Source organism: Petaurus breviceps, unplaced genomic scaffold (genome assembly GCF_028583685.1).
Source record: "Petaurus breviceps papuanus isolate PSGF00001 unplaced genomic scaffold, PetGlider_PUasm1.0 186, whole genome shotgun sequence".
NCBI lineage: Eukaryota > Metazoa > Chordata > Mammalia > Diprotodontia > Petauridae > Petaurus > Petaurus breviceps.
Genome location: NW_027185798.1, coordinates 34,521,486 through 34,539,026, shown reverse-complemented (window position 1 = coordinate 34,539,026; position 17,541 = coordinate 34,521,486). Strand labels below are relative to the sequence as shown.

Below are 17,541 nucleotides of genomic sequence, written 5' to 3'. Positions count from 1 at the left end.
AATGATAATAATAGCACCTACTTCCAAGGACTATTGTGAGGATAAAATGAGACATTAAGGCACGAAGTAAATTCTAGCTATTATCATTATTAAGTCATTTTGTTGCTCTAGGCTTCCATTCCTTCATCTATAAAATGAGAAGTTTAGACTAGCTGACCTCTAAGGTCCTTTCTTGGTCCAAATCTATGTTCCTATGATCCTTTCTAAAATCTGATGCCCAGCACTGAACAATGGACCTCTCACCAGGGCAAAACAGGGGGAGACTGTTACCTCTCTGATAATCAGGTGAAGCTGAGCTATAATTAACCAACTGATCAATTAATAAACATGTATTAAGTACCTACTGTCAGACACTGTGGTAGGATATATATGTGTGTGTGTATATATATATACACATATATGTACATACATGTGTATCTATAATGTGTATAAATAGAACAAATATAAAGATAATGAATCCACGTACATGCAAACTAGCTAAATTCAAGGCAGTTAAGAGTTAGGGGTGATCAGGAAAATGTTTATGCAGAAGCTGGTACTTGAACTGGGTCCTGAAGGAAGAGAATTTTATAGAGCAGAAGTGAGGGGAAAATGCAGGCCTACCACTATAACTGAATTCCCAGTAGACAAAAATGCTCTACTATGGCATTCCCATTAAGCACTCTGCTGGCAACTGAACATTGGGCAGGGTAGACCATGAATTATACCTGGTGTGTCAAGTCCTATGTTTCTATATTCCCATACCATAAAAAGAGAGTACAATTTTTAAAACTTTGAGAACCATCTTTGTAATCACAACACAGCTTCTGTCCTGCCTCATCAATGCTTTCTCAAGCATCTTTTCTTGATCCCTTGGGCTCTCATTTCAGATCCAAATGGGATGAAGACAAATTTGTTTCCAGCAGAGGATGATCTAATCTGAACAATGGACACAGGTCAGCCCTCTCTAATAATTCTGGTATATCTGTCTGAAGTCTGAGTTTGCAATAATGCCTTGTGATTAACCATTTTTTTCCATCCTTTCTAGTCCAAAGATGATTCTCCTTGGCAAAAAGAAAAACAAAATGAGCTTAACATCTCTGCCTTCTTTCTTTCTGTACCCTCTTAAAGTTGTTCTATCCAGCTGTGATCACTGGATCTCTTCTCTGATCCCCCTTATTTTCTAAATGTAGCCTGAAAAAATGTATTTTTGTACCAACCTTTCCATGCGACCTTGAGCACATTATGAGCACTGTGTTCTTGACATTGTTTAAAGAATAGATTTTATTGATATTTTTGCTTTCACATCACTGACATTTTCTCATGTGGCTTTTTCTTTAACCCCTCCCAGATAGCCACTCCTTAGAGTACACAACACCCTTTATAACAGAGAATTCTAAAAAAGGAAGAGAAAAAAATTCAACCAAACCAATCAATAACCTGAAAAAGTAGGGCATTCAACCCATTATTTCACATCTCTGTATTCTCAGTTCTTCAAAGGACTTGTTTTCTCCTATTTATTCTTTGGGGTCAAATTTGGTTCATTTCACAGCATTCAGTTTCAACTATTTTTATGGCGTGTAAGGTGTATTTGGAGAAGACTAGTACCTCTGGTGTGAGGGCTGCTGAGCCCTTTTCAGGGCTCCTCATCCACCTTTGGTATCTACCTGATTGACCCAACTCCCACCTAAGAAGCTGTAGCGTGTATAGTGGCCATGCCCTGGTAAACCATTTCGGCAGACAGGCTAAGTTAAGGGTCCCCAACTAACCTCAGACCCTTCAGTGAGTTGGGAGGAGTGTCTAACACAAACCTGTGAAGACTTCCCTCTGTGGAGTGAGCTAAGGAGAACAACTGGTTCTAATGACCACGAAGGCAGCCGTGGAGCACTGAGAGTTTGGTTAGACATTGAAGACACCAAGATCATCTACTGCACCCTGAGGCATCATCAGTCATCCTGAATCTTGTCTTGCCCCTGAACTTCAATGACTCTGGAAGACATAGTGAGGCCAAGAACTTTGTGCTACTCTGTCCCTCTTAAATCCAATTTATGCACAAATCAAAAGATGTCACCCGTACTATTTTACCATTTTAACCTACAAAGTCCTTTGGCAATAGGCAAGTGACAAAAAAGCAGGTGCAGATGTTCTGCCCACAGGTGACCCAAGCCTCAGACTCATCTTTTCACCAGAGGCAGCAGTGGGATTCAGCAGCCCCTTGGGTGTCTAAATAGCCTTTTTGAAGGACCACAGTACTCATCTCCTGATGTGAGGAAGGGGCTAGAAAAGGTGCCCTAAAATTTGTCTGCTTCATCCAACTCTCACTTGCTTACCACATCATGTGGGGATCCCACCCTGCTATTGAAACAAAAAAAGTATACAAAAACTTTTACAAAGATGATTTCACTCACCATTAGTACATGGAATGTATGCGTGCTTATGGACAACATGAGATCCAACACACCTGAAAGAATAGCTCTTGTTGTGAGAGAACTCAGTAAGTATCTCATCCAAATAGTAACCCTGATTGAGACAAGTCTGATAAATTAAGGCCAGCTTATCATAGTTGGAGCTGGATGCACATTTTTCTGGAGTGGCCACAGTGAAGGGGAGCTCCTTCATGAAGCTGGTAGGTTTTGCTATCAAAATTAATCTAGTCAACAAGCTAGTATGCCTACCAAAAGGAGTGAATGGCAGACTTGTGACAATGTAATTGCCACTGGCAGGAGAACACCATGCCACCATCATCAGTGCATATACTTTCACAATGATGAACCCTGATGAGGTAGAAGAAAAATTTCATGAAGACCTGGAGACCTTCATCATCAATGTGCCAAAAGAGGACAAACTTAGAATTCGGAGTGACTTTAAGGCAAGAGTAGTCACAATCTATCAGACATGGTAGGGAGTCCTTGGGAAGAATTGGAAACAGCAACAGCAATGGTTACCTACTACTGAAGGCTTGTGTGTCTTATTATTTCTCATCACCAACACTGTCTTCCACTGATCTAAAGGCAGTAAAACTTTGTGGATTCACCCTCATGGCAAACACTGACATTTAATAGACTGTGTTATTATAAGGAGAAAAGACAGACAAGGCGTAAGAGTGATGAAGGTGATATGTGGCACAGAGTGCTGGACTGATCATGGACTCATCCTCTCCAACCTAAATATTTGTATTCAACAAATGTAGCAGTCCTCAGGCAAGATGACTACCAGAAGACTTAATGTTATCAGATTAGAAGGTTTCTCTGAGTGGTAACAATTTATTGCTGACTTGGAGGAAAAGCTGAGCCAGCACACATTTGGCAACAGTGGAACAGAAAAGTAGGGGGCAGCTTTGAGGGATTTGGTGTACAGCATTGCTTTTACTCATCTGGACCAAAACACTCACAAACATCAAGACTGGTTTGACACAAATGAAGGGGAAATTCAGAAGCTGCTAAAAGAAATCTCCACAGGGTTTATCTCCAGGATAGTGCATCCATATGTAAGAAAGCAGTATTTAACTCCATCAAAAGTAAAGGGCAAGTGAATCTCAGAGAGGTACAGGTTTCTTGGCTCAGTAAGAAGACAAATGAAATTTAGTTTTATGCCGATGGTAATAATCCAAAATGCTTTTATGATGCCCTGAAGGCTATTTACAGTCTAAAGACCAATGTATGTACATCTCAACTACTCAGTGCTGATGGAGTCACATTGATTAGTGATTGAGGACATGATCCTGGAGAGATGAGCTGAACTCTTCCATAGCATTCTAAACAGAGCATCATCAATCAATGCGGAAACCATTGACTATATACTTCAGGTTGAAGTCAATCCCCATCTAGCTGAATTTCCAACTGAAGAAAAGGTTTTGAATGCCATTAGGCTCCTCTCATGTGGCAAAGTACCTGGTACTAATTCTTTTCCAGCTGAGATTTAGAAGGCATTGGGTCTGTTGCTTACACAAAAGCTATCTGAAATTTTCTGGGTTAAATGGCAAGAGGAGGTTATCCCCCAGGAATTCAAGGATCCCTCCACTGTCCATAAAAGAAATAGATTGTCCTGTGACAATCACAGAGGGGGTGGGGGTCTCTCTCTTAGTCATTGCTGGCAAGATTCTTGCAGAATCCTCTTTAATAGGCTGATTTTCTGCCTGGAAGATGGTCATCTACTTGAGAGTTAGTGTAGCTTCAGAAAGGGTGAAGGAATGGTCAATATAGTATTTGCTGCTTGACAACTCCAGGAGAAATGCCAGGAGCAGAACAGAACTCTGTACACAACATTTGTCAATCTGACCAAGGCCTTTGATACTGTCAGTCATGAGGACTTGTGGAAAATTATGTCAAAACTGGGTTGCCCAGAGAAGTTCATCAGTATTCTACATCAATTTCACAATGGCATGCTTGCCTGGGTTGTGGATAATGGACAATGCCCTTGAGCTTTTCCAGTCACCAATGGAATGAAGCAAAGCTGTGTACTTTCTCCCATTCTTTTTCATGATGTTTTCAGCAATGTTGCCAGACAACACCTTCAATGAGGATAAAAATGACATCAAGGTCAGCTACTGTTCTGGTAGTAAATTATTTAACTTGAAAAGACTATATAAGCCAAGACTAAAGTAGAGGGAGAGTTGGTGCATGACTTTGAAGATTGTGCACTCAATACTGCCTCTGAGGCTTAGATGCAACAGAGTATGGATCAATTCTCTTCTGCTTGTGCTAATTTTGGCCTAACAATCAACACCAAGAAAATAGAAGTTCTCCACCAGTCAGCTACACACCATCCATATGTGGAACCACTGGTTACAGCAAATGGGGAAATTTTGAATGCTGTGGATAAGCTCACTTACCTTGGTAGTATTCTTTTTAGGGATGTCTGCATAGATGATGAGGTTAACACAAACATTGCCAGAGTTAGCTCAATGTTTGGGAGACTCTGAAGGAAAGTGTGGGAGAGAAGAGGGATTAAGCTACTTACCAAACTGAAGATCTATAGTCATTGTGCTGACCTCATTGTTGTATGCTTGTGAAGCCTGGATAGTATATTAGCACCATGCCAGGAAACTGAATCCATTTGAATTGTCTTAAGAAGATTCTGAAGATCATGTGGCAGGATAAGGTACCAGACTCTGAGGTCCTTTCTTGAACTAAACTGCCAAGTTTAAACTAAACTGCAGAGAGCACAACTCTCATGAACTGGACATTTGTTTGAATGACAAGCAAAAAGACTATTTTATGGGGAACTCACGTGATGGTCAGAAGAAGTGATACAAGGACATTCTCAAGGTTTCTCTGGAGAACTTCGGAATTGATTGCATAATGTGGGAGACACTGGCAAAGAACCGCCCAACATAGTGTACCTGTATCAAAGAAGGCACTGTGTTCTGCAAGTGAAGTAGAATTGCAGTAGCTCAAAAGAAATCTGAGATGTGAAACTCTAGAGACATCACTACTCCAGATGTTCACATGGACTATTTGTGCTCAATCTGTGGTAGTTTTCTGAGCTCGTATGGGTCTGATCAGCCACAGTTGGCCATACGGTACCTTGCTTCAAATATAATGGCATCATTTTGGTCTTCTTCAAGAATAAAGAAAAAAAACCCACCAACAATAACAATAGTTGTCCTTTCCATTTGCTATTATTGTCTATATTGTTTTCTTGGCTGTACTTACTTCACTCAACATCAGTTCATGTAAGTCTTTCCATACTTCTTTGTATCCAAACCATAGTTTGTTTAGACATTCCTCAATTTAGGAACATCTTTTTATATATTTATTTTCCTTTGCTTGCCTTTGTTTCCATAGTCTATTCCTACATTTTAAAAATATGAAAAAATTGAAAATTTGCCTCTGCATCTAACCACATGATTCTCTTTTGATGGCTCTCATTGTAATTGAATGATTTGTGTCTTCAGTATTATTGGTCATATAAGGGGCTAGATGTCCTCTGAGGTCCAGTGTAGGACTTAAGAGTCTCAGATTCTTCACTGTATACTTTGTCTTAATGGGGTCTTGGAAAGTAGAAAGTATGAACGCAGTGTCGGGGCCCAAGGTCAATTCTATGAACTGCTGTTACTATGTAAGGGTCGGGGCAGTTTTCATCTTGTAAACTCTTCTAGTATTTGGTCTCAGTTTCTATTATCCAACTATTGTCTCTCCTACTTTTCTTTTCAGCCATTAAGGAATTCAGAGACAGGGAAAACCAAACAACTGTCGTGGAATTCATCTTCCTGGGATTTTCGAACCACCCTGACCTTCAGGGTTTGTTTTTTCTGTTGTTTTTAGTTATTTATTTGATAACAATCCTGGGAAACACTCTCATATTGGCTGCAATCAGAGTGAATCCTGTCCTTCACACCCCTATGTATTATTTCCTCAGCAACTTGTCCTTCCTGGACATCTGCTATTCCTCCACCACTGTCCCCATAATTCTGGTGAACTTCTTCCGAGAGAAGAAGACCATTACCTATGGAGGCTGCCTGTCTCAGATCTTCTTCCTTGTTACCTTTGCAGGCTGTGAGTGTGTCCTATTGGCTGTTATGGCTTATGATAGGTTTGTAGCCATTTGTCACCCATTACGCTACCCAGTCCTCATGAGCAAGAGAGTCTGTGCATATCTAGCAGTCGGGACCTGGTTGTATAGCTCCGTGAACTCTCTGATGCACACAGTGCTCATGGCAAGTCTTACTTTGTGTGGTCCTAACCAGATCAGCCATTTTCTCTGTGATATTCCCCTGCTCCTGAAGCTCTCCTGCTCAGATACTTCAGCAAATGAGGTTGCTCTCTATTTATCCAGTGCCACCGTTGGTCTGAGCCCCTGTGTGTTCACTGCTGTGTCCTACATGCTCATTATCTCTGCCATCTTGAAAATCCAGTCTGCTCAAGGACGAAAAAAAGCCTTCTCCACCTGTGCCTCTCACCTCACTGTGGTGGTCCTCTACTATGGAACCATAAACTTCAACTATGACCGGCCCAGCTCAGGCTACTCTCTGGATGTGGACATCTTGGCCTCCGTCCTTTTCTGTATTGTCACCCCCATGTTAAATCCTATCATCTACAGCCTGAGAAACAAGGAAGTCAAGTATACCCTAAATAAGCTGTTTGAAGGGTGTATGTTACCCAGTGGTCCAAGTGTTTAGGTCAATGTGTCTCGTCCTATGGTGAGAATAAAAGAGAAGTTATAAAGTGGATCATTAGAAAGGAAAAAAGTAATACATATAATATCACCACACATAAGAGGTGATACAGACATGCACATATGTTTCACTAGATTGTCTGTCAACATATTTTAAAATTGTTTTTTATAATTGTTACTAAATGCTAGGTACTGGTGTCCTTATTAACAATTTTAGTGGTCTTCCTGGGTCTTCCATAATCTCTACAACAGTAGATTGTTTCTTTTAAATAAGATAACCATTTATCCTACAAATACCCTATATATGGACAGCAACTTGATCACTGTGCTCCTTTTTGCATGAAGTTTCTGGGGATAGCTAGGATGCCTGACCATTCCCCTAGTTGCAGGGGATATTTGGGACCCTCCTGGGCAATGCTGAGGATGCCAAGGTAATTTCAGGCTCCCCACTCTCTTCTCTCTCCTTCCATAGTCTCAGAAATCCCACCCCCATTGTTATGACTAGCTCAGTAGTGAGGGAAGATCCCTCTGACCCATTCCCAGAGTCACAAAGTGAGATAGATTCCTGAGTTAAAAGTTTGAGTAAGCATTCCTGTAGAAGCAATGACATACAGAGGTTATTTCATTCACTAAAATGATTAATGTTTGCCTGAATTTACTGAAAAGAATTGTTTCTTTGGTAACATTATGTAGAAGAGCCTCAAGGGAAACCCAGTGGATGTAGTTCAAGTCAGTGCAATACATTCATTGAAAGTCTACTTTGTGTAGAACATGGTGCTAAGCACAGGAAGAGATCATTAAGGGATGACTGCAAGCTTAATGTGAGTCCACGGTGTGATGGGGGTAGCTATAAAACCAAAGGCAATCTGCAATAACAAAAACCTGGTTTCCAGTACAAGAGAGGTAATGGTTCTATTGACCACATGACAGCTCAAATATTATTTACATATTTGGTCCCGTATTTTAGGAAGGACACTGACCAACTGGAGCAAATCCAAAGGAAGACAACAGCGTAGTAAGAGCACTAGAAACCATGGGCTTGGAAACATGGGTCAAAGGAACGGGGGATGGTTAGCCTGCAGAAGGGAGACTTGGTGTGCACAAATAGCTACACTCAAGTATTTCAAGGCTGTGTCATGGAAGAAGGGTTAGGTTTATTCTGTTTGGCCCCAGGAGGAATGGGTGAAAGCTACAGAGGCTTGGCAATGTAGAGAAAAACTAAACAATGAGAACTGACTAGAAATTGAATGGACTGCTCAGTTGTAGTGAATTCCTAGTCATGGGAGAGCTTCAGGAAAAGACTAGACAGCTATGGGATGTTGTAGAGGGATTCCTGTTCAGGTATAAGTTGTATTTAACATGGCCTTTGTGGTCCCTTGTAGCTCTTTGACTATGTGATGACACAAATCCTGTTGTTCTTATGGAATTTACAGCTGAGTTTGGGGGTAGGGAGTTCAGACTGATGAGACACATGCACTAATAAGTATAATATCCATGAATACACTCTAAGTTCATGAAAAAGATACAAGAAAAGTGCTACCTGCGGTCCAAGGGGAGAAGGTGATTACAAAGTAGGAGTACACAAATGTCTCACCCACTCTCCTCTGCTGTAATATTTACAATTTATGTGACTATGTCTAAAATATCACACATTTCATATTCCTCTCGTCCCACAGTTCCAAGCCTTCTAATGAGCACCATTTCTGCACTTCTCTTTAGTCTCTTAAATTAACACAAGTTGTTAATGGGCTTCCAAGCTTTTGACTCCTTACATGACACTTTCAGATGATTTTTATCCCACTTTAGATGCAATAAAATATCACAAAAACATGCCACACATTTGCCTTTTTTTTTCACTTTGGCAGATTGGTACTTTAACTCTGTAGATCTATGGACTGTTTCTTATACCTTAAGGCATAGCTCTTTGGTTAACAAGGGGCAGCAAGTGTGGTAGATGGGTCAAACAGAGAGAATCCAGGAGCAGGAACTGAGTGAAGCGAGAAAGGTAAGGCAGAAAATAGGGTATTCACATAAACAGTGAATCCATTAAATATGGAAAGTTGTAGCATGTGGATACCATTGACCAACCAATCAATCAACAAGCATATATTAAATGGTTACTATATGCTGGGCACTAGAGATACAGACAAAGGCAAAAACAGTCCCTGCCTTTAAGAATTTTACATTCTAATGGAGGAGAGAATAAGTATGTAAAAAGGCACATAGAAGATACATAAAGAGTAAATGGAAGGTGCTGTATGACATGCTATAAATCTGGGGGGTAAATTCCAATGAGAGTCTGGGTTCTCAGGCCAAATTAAAAGTCTGGGCAAGACGTGAAGTCAAGATAAGCAAACTGGAGTTGGTGTCCAGAACTCTGAGCAAGACTGTAATCTAAATGCCCATAGGTAGGAGTCAGCAACCTCAGGTTTGCACTAGACACAGGGTAACTGGCAGGTGGTAGCACCTGGAGAGATGAGGGAGAGAGAGGGAGAGAGAGACACAGAGAGTGAGAGAGAGACAGAGACAGAGAGACACAGAGAGAGAGAGACAGAGAGAGAGAGAGAGAGAGAGAGAGAGAGAGAGAGAGAGAGAGAGAAAGAGAGAGAGAGAGAGAGATGCCTAAGAACCAGTTAGTGCATCAAGATCCAGGCAGGTCCACACAACAGCACAACTGATGCATGACTATTGTGTGCTGTCTGCCTTGTGTACCAGTTTGAAGGACATGGGTCTGTAGATTTTTAGACCTGGAAGGACCATTGCATCACATATCTAGAATTGGGAGGCATCTCAGAGGCCATCTACCCCAATCTTCTCATTTTACAGATGATGAAACTGAGGTTCGGTGGTTTACTCAAAATGTCACAGGGAGTAAGCATCAAAGGCAGGATCTGAATGCAGGTCTCCTGACTCCAGAGACACTGTCATTGTAGAGTCATTCACTGTACCAAAGATTGTCTGGTTCAGTTAAAAGTGTGTTCCGGGGACTCCTCCACAATCTAGGAACCCTATCAGAGAAATTAAAACAATTTTCACAATACTACAAAGACATTTTCATTTCTAATTCAGTAAATATCAATAGATATAACCCACTTAAGGATCAGCTAGGTGATGCAGTGGACAGAGTGCTGAGCCTGGAGTTAGGAAGACTCACCTTTGTGAGTTCAAATCTTGCCTCAGATACTTAATAATTGTGTGACCTTGGGCAAGTCAATTAACCCTGTTTGCCTCAGTTTCCTTATATGTAAAGTGAGCTGGAGAAGGAAGTGGCAAGCACTCCAGTATCTTTGCCAAGAATACCCTAAATGGGTCATGAGGACTTGGACACGGCTGAAAAATGACTGAACACCAAATCACCCACTTAAACAAAAGTTCTTTGAAGAACGCTTGATAATTTTTAAGAGTGTTAAAGGATTCTGAGACCAAAAAAGTTTGAGAACTGGTCTAGTCCAGTCCCCTCCCTTTGCAGATGAGGACACTTGGGATCTAAAAGTTGTGACCTGCCTGAGACAGCTAGGTGAACCATTGTACGGGGTGCTGGACCTGGAGTCAGGAAGATCTGAGTTCAAATTCTACCTCAGGCACTTACTAGCTATGTGATGCCAGGCAAATGCAAGTCACTCTCCTCTGTTTGCCTCAGTTTCCTCAGCTGTAAAATGGGGATAATGATAGTACCTCCCTCTTGAAGTTATTGTGAGGGTGTAATGGGAATGCAAATTTGGAAGATCTTCCTTGCCCCTAGGCTAAAATGCACCTGAAGCCTGGGGAGGGAGGCTTGTTTTTCAGTAGATACTTCTTGATTGGCCAGTGAGTCAATAAGGTTGTTACATTCTCTGAGCCAGGAGAAGGCTATATAAGCCCTGATGTGTAGCTTTGTTTTGGGACTCACTTTGAGAAGTGTTCTGTGATTTGATCTGAATTCTGGGAAGTCGTTGTTGAGAGTCCCCCGGCTTTAAAAAACCCAGATGTGGAAACCCAGATGTTGACTGGGTATGGATGTAATGGTTGGACAGTTTGGAAAGCTGTCTACTTGATCTGTTAATGTCTTGATAATTCTGTCTGTATATTTTGAAGTTTGGGGTGCTGACCTTTTTCCCCTGAACAAGGTAAACGATATATGTCTGACTGATTAAAGTAAGCTTGTTAACCCATTTTGAGTTGCTTTCCTTTAACAAAGCAGATCCAAGAACCTGTGGTAGCTGCAAACCCTGAGGACGCTTGGGGTGCTTGCTGCTACAGAGGGTCACATGAGATAATATTTGGAAAGCGCTTAGCACAGTGCCCGCCACATAACAGACCCTTAATAAATGTTTGCTTCCTTCGTCCTGAGGTCATACTGATTAGATTACTGCCAGATCTGAAGGGGCTTCAAAGTCACATCTCCTGGCTTTTAGCCCACTGCTCCCATACTTCATCACCCACCCAGCCAGATGAGGGCTGGCAGATGTGCCTTCCTTTCCAGGGTAAGGCAGCCATCTGGCAGCTGGAGCCTGGGCATCATTGCAAGTCCTCTAAGAGTCAGGGTGTTCAGATGCATGGGGCGGGGGGGGAGGCTGAAATGATGAAGGGAAGCTGTGGGCAAGAAAATAGGCCTAGGAAAAGAGGGGAGCAGAAGTAATGAAGAGAGGAGGGTGGGAGAAGGAGGAGGAAGAAGGAGAGGGAAAGTAGGAGGGGGAGGGGAGAACAGGAGGAGGAGGAGGAAGTTCAGCTACTGAGCTATCTCAGACAAATCAGTTATTCAAGAGGAGAGTCTGCTTTGATAAGAAACTTGCAGAGTAACCTAATTTAGCGACCTCATTTCTCTTAGCACACAAGGAGGGATTTTTAGGGATGCTGCTAATGAAATAGGAATTGTCTTCTTCAACAGCATTTCCTTACTGTTTCTGTTGAGCTGCAATTCATAACAGCTCATCTCTGAGACTACTGGCTTCATATATACCTCGTATGGATTGAGGTCTTCTCTTGAACATCCATTCATTCATTTATTCAGACTCAGAGAATCTCAGAATTGGAAGAGACCTTAGAGGTTCCCTACAGGCTGTGCATACCTGAACAAGAATCTCCTTCACATTGTATCTGGCCAAGTATCATTTAGTTTTTCATTGACCTCCAGGGGGGTGGAACTCCTTACCTCCTAAGGCCACTCATTCCACTTTGGGACAGCTCCAATTGGTAGGACCATTTCCCTAACATTTCCTCAGTTTTCTCACTTGCCACATCTACCCCTTGATTCTTTTTTTGTTTGTTTGTTTTTTAAACATTTACCAAATACTTTTAAAATTAAATTTAATTTTTTTAATTAACAAAAATCCACCTTCTCATTTTCTTCTACCTCCTCCATTGAAAGGGAAAGAAAAAATGAAACCCTTGCAACAAACATGAATACTCGAGCAAAACAAATTCCTGCATTGGAATAATCAAATAATCAATTAGAATAATAAAAAAAATTGTATGTCTTAATCTGAACTGTGTCTGTCACCTCATTGTCAGGACTTGCTAGCATGTGTCATTGGGAATCCTCTTGGCTTATGGCTGATCGTTGTATTGACCAAGGTTCTTAAGTCTTTCAAAGTTGTTTGTCTTTATATTATTGTTATTATATACACTGTTCTCTTGGTTCTGCTCACTTCACTCACCATCAGTCCATACAAATCTTCCTATGTTTCTCTGAAACCATCCCCTTCACAATTTCTTATAGCATGATAATATTCCATCACATTCACAGGCTACCTGTTCAGCTATTCTCCAATTTATGGACAGCTCTCCTAAATTTTAGGCATTTTAAAATATATAGATCATCTTCTTTCTTTGATTTCTTTGGAGTATAGGCCTAGCAGCAGTATAGCTAGTTTAAATGGTATACACAATTCAATAATTTCTAGAATAGTTCTAGAAGAGTTCCAAATTGCTTTCTAAATTCATGGCTCCACCATCAATCATTAATATACCTATTTCCCCATAACCTTTGCTTCTAGTTTTGTGTTCTGAATCAAACAGGAAAAAAATCTACACTTGCTTACACATGATAGCTCTTCATTTCCCTGAAATTAGCTATTGTGTGTCTCCTGTCTTCACTTCTCTAGGCTAAGTGCTTCTAATTCCTTCCACCAAGCCTCCTGTGGCATAAATTTGAGGTCCTTCAAATATCCAAAGTGCCCTCTTCTGAATATTATATAGTTTCTTTATGGTCTTTTTAAAATGAGCCACCTAGAACTAAATGTCCTGATTCAAATGTAGTCTGTCCAAGACAGAATACAGTGATTCTACCATTCCAATAAGACTGGCTTTTTAAAATACAGTCTAACATTGCATTGGGCAGCAAGATGGTGCCATAGTGCACAGAATGCTGGGTTTGAAGTAAGGAAGATGCATTTTCCTGAGTTCAAATCTGGCCTCAGATAATGTCACCCAGTCACACCAAGTCAATCCTCTGAGATGATCTGCATGGGCCTGGATAAATCATGGCAAGATGGGAATTTTTAAAAGTTTTTTCATCCAAACTCAAAGAGTGAACCAAGCTCAAGAACTAGGAACTGGAGGCCTTTTAAAACAAACCAACCAACCAGATTTAACGTGTAAGAGATTCTAGGAATGGCTGACTCATTGATTCAAGAAAGGCAAGTGGTGCAGGGAAGACAGCACTGGAGACGGCGTCAGGAAGACTTGGGTCCAAAACTGGGAAAATCAGCTAAACTTTTTGTGCCTTGGTTTTCCCATTTGTAAAATGAGGGGATTGGACACAATGGCCTTACTCTGAGGACCCTTTCATGTCTAAATCTATGATCCTGTGTCTATGGTCTGGAATCATGAAAAAGAGCTGAGATAACTCCTGGTTTTTACTGGGTAAAAGAGCTGATTTATCCTTTTTCCTATGGGAAAAGATCTCGTGTCATTCAGTTGTAACTGATTCTTTGTGACCCCATTTGGGGTTTTCTTGGCAGAGATACTGGAGTAGTTTACCATTTCCTTCTCCAGCTTGTTTTACAGATGAGGAAACTGAGGCAAACAGGGTGAAGTGACTTGCTCAGGGTCACCCAGCTAGTAAGTGTCCGAGGTCCAATTTAAACTCGGGTCTCTCCTGACTCCAGGCCTGGCACTCTAGCCATCTAATTGCCCACATCTCTTTGTACTCCAGATCCATATTTCCTGGTTGAGGCAACTTCAGAGCTCTTTCAACATGCTTGTTATATAGTGCCTTTTTTTTTTTGCCTTATTCATACTTCTATAAGAAGTATTGAGGTAATGTCTTTACTTTTCTCCTTCTTTAGAGTTGATAGCTTATTTAAACAAGTCAGGTTGTAACTACTGTAATCATTTGCAATCATATCTTCTCCTCTTTATCCCTTTATCTAATTTGGCAAAGATTTGGTAATTAACAGCAGCCTATAGTCTGGCTCTCAGCTCCCTTCTTTGCTTCTGTTTATCTAAATTCTAAGGAAACTGAAGTTTTAAATCCTGAGTTTGCTTTACTCACTGTCAGGTTAGTCATCCCAGCCCTCAACAAGGCTGTGAAGGGAATTGAGTGATGAATTTACAAATACAAAATGTTTTATATACCTTGTGTTCTGGTAACAATTCAGGAAGGTGTACTTGTAGGCTCTGCTCATCAGGAGGCTTTTGTGGCACTTAGATGGCTGGGCTTTTACTCATGTTAGGAAATATTTAACAACTCACTGGGTGAGAGGGGGAGAATGTACGTTCCACATACTTTTAAGACTAATCTACCACAGTGGATAGTGTGCCAGTCTGGAGTCAAGAAGACTCATCTCCCTGAGTTCAAATCTGGCCTCAGGTACTTACTAGCTGTGTGACCCTGGGCAAGTCATTTAACCCTGTTTGTCTCAGTTTCCTCATCTGTAAAATGAAAAGAGAAGGAAATGGCAAATCATTCCAGTACCGTTGCCAAGAAAACCCCAAAAGGGGTCACAAAGAATAGGACACAACTGAAAAAATGAATGAACCACATGGGTCATGTAGAGTTAGACTGAAGGACACTGTCTCCCTCTGAGAACAGTTAATATATTCTCCCTAGGAGGCTGATTGCCAGGTTCTATCCCATCAGTACTAGTAGTCAATCAATAAACATTTAATTAAATAATTACTATGTGCCAGGTACTGTGGTAAGAGCCAGACGCACGCACACACACACACACACACACACACACACACACACACAGCAAAAACATGGCCTCTGCCTTCAATGAACTCAATATACAAGTAATACTGAGCTTCAGGATATCACTATAGATCAGTTATTCTTGCCTATAGTGACACTGGAAAGCAGAAAAAAACATTTTAGCCCTCAGTTAAAAATAACTTATTACTTTTGTTTTTCAAATAATAAGTATATATTTTAATTAATTAAATTAATTCCTACTACCCACCTTCCCAACAGAGCAATTAAAAAAAACCAAATACCCTGAAAACCAAATCCCTTAAACCATAACTGCAAAGTCCAGCAAAACAAATTCACACATTAACCATATCCGAAAATTCTTTTTCTGAATTTCAAGTTCATCACCTCTGTGACAGGAAGGAGTTGTTTTTTTCTTGATAATGTTATCATTGCATGAATTGGTTTCCTAAGTTCTGTTCACTTAGCTCTGCATCAATTAATAAAGGTCTTTCCAGTTTCAGCTGAAACTGTCCATTTCATCGTTTCTTATGGCATTCACATATCACAATTTGTTGAGCCACTCCCCAATAGGATACCTCCTTAGTTTCCAAGTTTTGGCTACTACGAAAAGAGCCGCTAGTCCTTATTTTTGTATATAGAGATCCTTTCCCTTTTATTTCTTTGGGAAATAGGCCTGATAGCAGTACAGCTGGGCCAAAGGGTATGCATGGTTTGGCTACTTTCTAGGCACAGTTCTAAACTGCTTTCCAGAATCGATGGACCAATTCACAGTTCCACCAACAGTGCAATAGCGTGCCTGTAACCTGGTGGTCAGGAAAGCGACATCAATTCTGGAGAAAGCAACAATGTAAGCTGGGGTAAAAATATCAAGCATTTATTTACCATTCCATTTTAGGAAAATCCTGCCTAAATATTAGATTCATCTCTATAGGCTATCCTAGCAAAAGCTACACTTATTAGCACTATTATTGTTTTTTTATGTAAAATCATCTAAATCCAGAAATATGCTAGGTAATGCCAGGGGCTTAGAATTTGTCACATTTTATATCCAGTGTACTCTATAGTCTTTATTACTTATACTTGAGATGATGAAGTAGTTTCATTTAGGAAAAGGAGTCACTAGCTATAAATAGTTTTTAATTGAATTCACATGGGCTGGATTACCTTTTAAGGCCCTTCCAGTTCTGAGATTCCATGAATCTATGATCTCACAGAACCATTAAGTTTGTAAATAGCAGTTTTATACAGTATAGTGAAGGACCTAGGGATCATAAGGATCAGTTGAAGGAATTGGGGATATTTAGTCAGGAAAAAAGAAGGCCTGAAGTGGGGATAAGGGTCAAGAAGGACTTGTTCTGATAAAACTGAGCTATGGTTAGAAATTCTAGAGAAGATTCTGCTTTGATGTCAAGATAATATTCCTAACGATTTTAGCTTGCCATAAGTGGGATGGGTGTCCTCAGGAAGAAGTGGTTTTCTTCTCAACAGGAATCTTCAAGTCAAGTCATTATGTTCTTATAAGTTGGACTTCTTGGCTTCTGAAATCCCTTCCAAGTCTAAAATTCTGTAATTCTGTGTATGTCCTCGAGGCTAGTAATTCTTTTAGACAAAGAAAGAGCCAGGGGCACCTGGGTCATTGAGACTAATCTTCCTCCTCAATTCAACACTTATTTCTGGAGTCCACTGTCTGTTGCTGGAGTTCCCTGACCAATCCCACCCCTACTCCTTTTCTCCAAGCTGTTTGGCCAACATTGTCCAATATTTCTTAAGCTCCTTGAGGGCAAGGACTGTTTAATTTTTTAAATTAAAGTGTCTGGCACCTGACCTGTGAATGTAAATCTTCCTCCACTGCCTCACTGTGGTATGTAGGTGATCCTGAGTTTTTGAGGGCTATCCCCAAAAAGGCTCTGTGATAACATTTACATCTATCAATGAGACAAGAATAAGAATTCAATATGGATTTCACAAATTAGTCTAATGAGAGGAAGAGGATTATAGATAAATACTTATTTAGTTTCCATGAGCTAAATGGAATGCTGTAGGTATATGTACACATTATTGGATTGTTATGGAAGAAAAATAAAGACCTTTCTATCCAGGAAGGAAAGTTTGGCAGGATGGAAGACGTTGTGTTGTGACTGCAAGAGCACGCGCTGGACTAGGAATCAATTAGAATCTAGCCCTGATTCTGCCATTTTCCAGCTGGAAAAGCACATTCAAATGGCAAATGAATGTGGCCAGGGAGCATATCTAGCCAAATACATGTGTGCAGCGGGGACATGCTTACTCCAGCACTGCTGATACTCCTG

At 40.7% G+C, this 17,541-nt stretch overlaps 1 pseudogene; it reads left to right on the top strand.

Moving 5' to 3' along the window:
* Positions 1-2,743: 2,743 nt before the first annotated feature.
* LOC138162239 (olfactory receptor 5V1-like) lies at positions 2,744-7,144 on the top strand (annotated as a pseudogene).
* Positions 7,145-17,541: the final 10,397 nt, after the last annotated feature.